At 32.0% G+C, this 5,649-nt stretch overlaps 1 non-coding gene across 1 annotated transcript; it reads left to right on the top strand.

Moving 5' to 3' along the window:
• The first annotated feature begins 5,306 nt into the window (after positions 1 to 5,306).
• LOC122744967 lies at positions 5,307 to 5,409 on the top strand. Its single transcript, XR_006355290.1, has one exon. It is a non-coding gene; the product is annotated as a U6 spliceosomal RNA (small nuclear RNA).
• The last annotated feature ends 240 nt before the right edge of the window (positions 5,410 to 5,649 follow it).

The following is a 5,649-nucleotide window of genomic DNA, read 5'->3' as shown; positions in this document are numbered from 1 at the left end:
ATAGTCAAGTCATTCATAGTTCATCAAAGAATATTGCTGTCTCTGTGCATAATGTACTCTTGATTCTGCTCATATCACTATACATCAGTTCATACAAGTATTTCCAGGCCTTTCAAAAATCATCCTGCTCATCATTTCTTATAGCACAATAATATTCCATCAGCATCATATACCACAGCTTGTTTATCTATTCTCCAATTGATGGGTACTCCTTTAATTTCCAATTCAACACCATCACAAAAAGAGCTGCTATAAATATTTTAAAATAAAAGCTTTTAATCCTATACATAAGCTCTGACTTAACTAAGACTGTCAGATTCCTTAATGGGGCCACTTCAATAAAATACAAAGAATAATTTATAACCAAATTTATAAATCCATGGTATTACTGGTACAGTAAATAGCAGATGTATTCATTCACTATTCCATATTCTTGTTGGTCATAAAATAGTAAATGAAGTGTTAGACAAAAGAGAATTGGACTGCATGATTTGGGTTTTACTCCGTATTTTAATTATAATCTAAGTAATATTTTTACCAACTTAGTTTTTTTTTCTTATTTAGATTAGATCATCCTTTTGATCATGGTGATGGCTATCATGGAAGAGGTTTTGAAACTTACACCAGCTGGGGACAGCTAGGTGGCACAGTGGACAAAGCACCGGTCCTGGATTCAGAAGGACCTGACTTTAAATCTGGCCTTAGACACTTGACACTAGGTGTGTGACTCTGAGCAAGTCACTTAACCCTCATTGCCCCCCAACCAAGAAAAAAAAAAAAGAGAAAATTTATGCCAGCTTCATGAAATCTGAACAATGCCTCCACATAAAGCAGTATCTGTGGGATTCCTTCAGCACTAGCTTATTTACTTCCCTACGTGAAAAACATATCAAAACAAAAACATCAATGTGATCTTGCTTCCATAATATAACACACAGCATACATTTCAATAATTCAGTCTTCTTACAAAATCAAACATAGAAATTGATATGCATGGGAAAATGAGACAAGTATACTATGAAAGTATGTCCAAAGTGTCTATTCATAGTCCAAAGTCTAAAAGAATAAGCAATATATACTGGAGCAATGTTTTAAGAAAGAAACATTTTAATATTTTGGCACTTACATTAGTTTTCTTAAATATTGAGTTTTTTCTATATAATCTCCTGACTTTCAAATGAAGTAATCAAAATTACTTGTCTTAGAGGTATTAATCATGATGATTTAAAGGACTATCAGCCTTTTTTTGTTTTAAATATAAGGGACAACCCCTTATCAAATATAAGGTGTAACAAATTTAAAGTCTAATTCCTTTGGGATTTGCCTTTGTCATTCACAGAAGGTGTTTTCCAATTAAGATGAAAGCATGGTAAATTGTTGAGAAGTCCATCTCTTCTGCATATATTAAAAAAATTAAAAGGAAACCAGATCCTCTGTCGAAAAATATTAAATTAGAGAAACAATAATAAATTATTTAATCCAGAATTGGAATGCATGGAAAAGACAATCTATATTCTAAAGGAAATTTGTCCAACCAAAAATGCCACTCAGTGCAGGTAAACGCATCAGAAGCCAAATAGCACTGTAATCAGAAAAGCTGTAGGGGCACCTGGAACATATAGTGCTCTATTCAAGAGGCTGAAGTCATAATATTCATAAACTAGAAAGGCCGAAGGAATTTACAAAATTCAGCATTCATATTGTTATACCCTATAAAAAATGAAGTCCATAGAATTCTGAAACTGAAATATTCCAGATGACCCAGAGGACTGAAGAGCAATGAGCTTGTTTCATCTGAAAAGAACAAAACTATTCACATATATTCAGTACAGACAAACCAAGAGAATTTAACACCACTAGAGGGAAGGAGAGCTGGACATTGAGGCTAAGATCAAATGAGGCCTGATAACCCTCTCCAGTAGTGACAAAAGCAAAAGATGCTGAAATTGGAGCAAAGTACCAAATCTAGAACTAAGACTGGAATATGACTAAATAGAAGAAACTAACCCATATGAAGAAATAATATTAATCTAGAAATTCCTGGGATAGTTAGATGGCACAGTATATACAGCACTGACCCTAGATTCAGGAGGACCTGAGTTTAAATTCAACCTCAGACACTTAAAACTTACTAGCTCTTTGACCCTGGGCAAGTCACTTAACCCCAATTGCCACCCCCCAAAAAAAAACATCCTGAGCTAGTATCAAAATAAATTACAAGTACAAACAAAACTTCATAAAAAAGGGTAGGGAAATGGTTTAGCAATAAGTATGCTAATAGTACCTGGAAGCAAACTAAAGATTTTTTTTTTTGTAAAAAGTATATGTGAACTAAGAGTTCTTCTTCAAAGAATTAGAAAGAGAATAATTAGTTTAGGTGAGAATTTTACCTAAAACCCCCTGAACACTGGAAACAAGCAAACAGAAATCAAAGAGTCAATGACACAAGATTAAATAGTGAAATGAATCTGTTTTCTAAATTTTGGAGTTTTTTTCCAATGATATAGATTATAAGTTATCCATACCTAATCTATCTGTATTATTCTTTTTGATGTTCTCAAAAAATGATCAGCATTACATTCTAACCAATAGGAAAACATATCTTCCTGTACAGAAGTATTAATTTTAAATTTAAAAACACAATATATAAGCTATCTAATATTAAAAACAATTTGCTTAGAAAAAAGATTATGGAGAGATAACATAAGATTGTATCCCCTAACGACCATGACCAAGCAATAAATTTTGGAAGCCACATTTCAAGAAATCATAAATGAAAACTATTTGGATCTAGTAGAACAAAATGAGGGAAAAAGGAAGCTATCAGATATCTTCTGAAAAAAAAAAACAAATAAAAATATCTAAAAATACATAGTTAAAATCTAGTTTCCAGATGAAAGAAAACAAAAAGAAAAGCTAAAAGCAGAAATGAAGAGTCACATGTTAAAGACTATGGTAAGGAACAAACAAGACCTCTTAACAACTTTCTGAAGGAGAGAAAATAATGAAATATGAAATTTCAAACTTTAAAAGATAAAGGCATATAAATTCGAATAACTTAATCTGAAGGACAGACTATAAATATCTAAGGCAAAAATGCATATTTAATGGAAATTTAAAAGATCATATCTGAATAGTAACTGTGAAATGTAAAAGCAGATATAAAGAAGCACATAGTTGAGAATTTTGGAGGGAAGCTAGGTTGCATAGTAGATAAAACTCCAGCCCTGGATTCAGGAAGACCTGGGTTCAAATCTGACCTCAGACACTTGATACTTACAAGCTGTGTGACTCTGGGCAAGTCATTTAACCCTCTTTGCCCCACAAAAAAGAATATAAAATTAAAATGAAAGTAAATGAATCAAAAATGAAAAATACTGTTAAAATAAAAAAATTAAATAAAAAGACTAGCTGTTAAGATCAGAGCAGCTAGGTGGTGCAGTGGATAGAGCACCAGCCCTGGAGTCAAGAGGACCTAAGTTCAAATCGACTCTCAGACTTTGACACTTACTAGCTGTGTGACCCTGGGCAAGTCACTTAACCCACTCACCAAAAATAAATAAATAAATAAAATAAAGACTAGGAGAATTTTGAAGTGAATGAACAATGATGATGGTCTTGCATTCTAAATTGGTGAGAAAAGACAGCTAGTGTCCTTCAGCAATGTCTTCAAAGTTCATGAGGGGAGTTAAATAAGTCAAACAGAGGATATGGGGAAATTTTTTTTTTGTTTTTATGTACATATCAGAGGAAAGAATACCCAGGAGATGTAACATACTAGAGAAGAAACTGGGAAGGAATGGAACTTGCCATTTCTTATAATTAAGAATAAGAAAAATAATTATATAAATCATGAAAGAAGAGGATCAAGGAAGTAAACATCCTATAACCACACTTTATTCTGATGCCAGACAAAAGAGGGTTGAACACACACATGCTCAAACACAATTTGATATAGTAATATGATAAAAATCATCAGAAATAAAGGTAAGAGCAGAAAAATAGAATTGAGGGTTTTAGGTGGATGAAAAGTTGGGGAAAGAAGAAACATAAAAAACAGATCTCAAACTTTGGAGGGTGAATCATAAAGGGGATGACTATAAAAGGAAAAGAACAAGAACTGTTGACAGGGGCCTAAATAGTGGAGGGCACGGGAATGGAAACTGTTCGTTTCAATTATAAAACAAGAACATTAATGGCAATGTTTTCTTGGTAATTAAATTTTATTAACAAAGCTAGCATGTTTATTAATGAAAAAGATGACCATTTGGCCATGTCTCTTAGACCAAAAGTTTCTCATGGGGGTTTACTCACACTTTATATATGTTTGGAAGAGTAGGTGTTCCTGAGGGTGGAAATCAACCAGGATTGGTTAACAATTAATGACATAATGAATATTATGAGAGGCTGGAGTTGGGGGTACATGACTTGCATCAACTAAATTATGGTGAAAAAGACATCAATTTCCATATCACCTGTCTGACAAAAGGGAGAATCAACATTTTCCCCACACTAGTCTGAGTAAACACAATGAGCAGGAATTGTCCCATTAGTCAAAATTTAGAATATCTTTTATTGATCAGATCTTGGCCTGGGTAAATCCTTGAGAAAGGTTTCCCTCAGTGCTCTTTTTTTTTTTTGAGGAAATAGAAAGGGGAAAAAGAATCTGATTCAATAACTACTTATTAATACAAGAGAGAAATAATTATTTTTTCTCAACACAAAAATAGGAAGAGGACACCAAATGTATCATGAAGCAGAATCTATAAAAGTTGTTTAATAAAACACATTTGAAAAACAAAGGTTTACACAAACTATGAAATAAGAGGCTAGAATAGAACTTAGTGTGCTTCTAGTGAACTCACAAAAAGAAGGGATTAGTCATCAATTCAGACATCAAAATAGTAAAATAGGCATAAATAAAATAGAAAAAACAAGGAACAACATCATGCCTAACTAAGCAATAAGAAATTGAAGTTATACTTAACATTTTTTCAACATATAGCATAGCATCTAAGTACTTTCAAAAGTTATTTGAATATAAGGATAAATAAACAACAAAATTATAAGAGTATGTGATGTCATTGTATCCCAATAGTTATATAAAAATATAAAAGGTCATGAGCAAGAAAAAAATTAAATATTTGAAAATATTTTTCTTAGACTTAAATATGATAAATCTATAAAGATTAATTAATGGAAATAGAAAAGTCAATACATACCTCTAAAATAGTAACAGCAAGTTTACTAAAATGTAACTATGTTCTAGGCCATGAAGATCCCATTAATGAATGATAAAAAGGTCCTCACTTTCATAGTATATGAATTAAAACCGAAATGATACACGGAAGAGTAGCATGGCCCCTGTGCAAGGATAACATGCAAATTTATGAAGTGTTCCACATTTTTCAAGTCTTGTATAAAATGAGTAATATGAAAATGGTTTACTTGATTGTAAATGTATAGCCTCTATTAGATTACTTACTACCTCAGGGAGATAGCAGAGGAGTGGTAGAGGGAGGGATAGAATTTGGAATTCAAAACATTTTTTTAAATGTTAAAATTTATTTTAGCATATACTTGGTGGAATAGAATATTAAAATTAAATGCATAGAAGTGGGAATATTTTATTAAAATAACTAAATTTAT

Source organism: Dromiciops gliroides, chromosome 2 (genome assembly GCF_019393635.1).
Source record: "Dromiciops gliroides isolate mDroGli1 chromosome 2, mDroGli1.pri, whole genome shotgun sequence".
NCBI classification, from domain to species: Eukaryota; Metazoa; Chordata; class Mammalia; order Microbiotheria; family Microbiotheriidae; genus Dromiciops; species Dromiciops gliroides.
The sequence above is the reverse complement of the archived record's forward strand: the minus strand, read 5'-3'. Positions and strand labels throughout refer to the sequence as shown.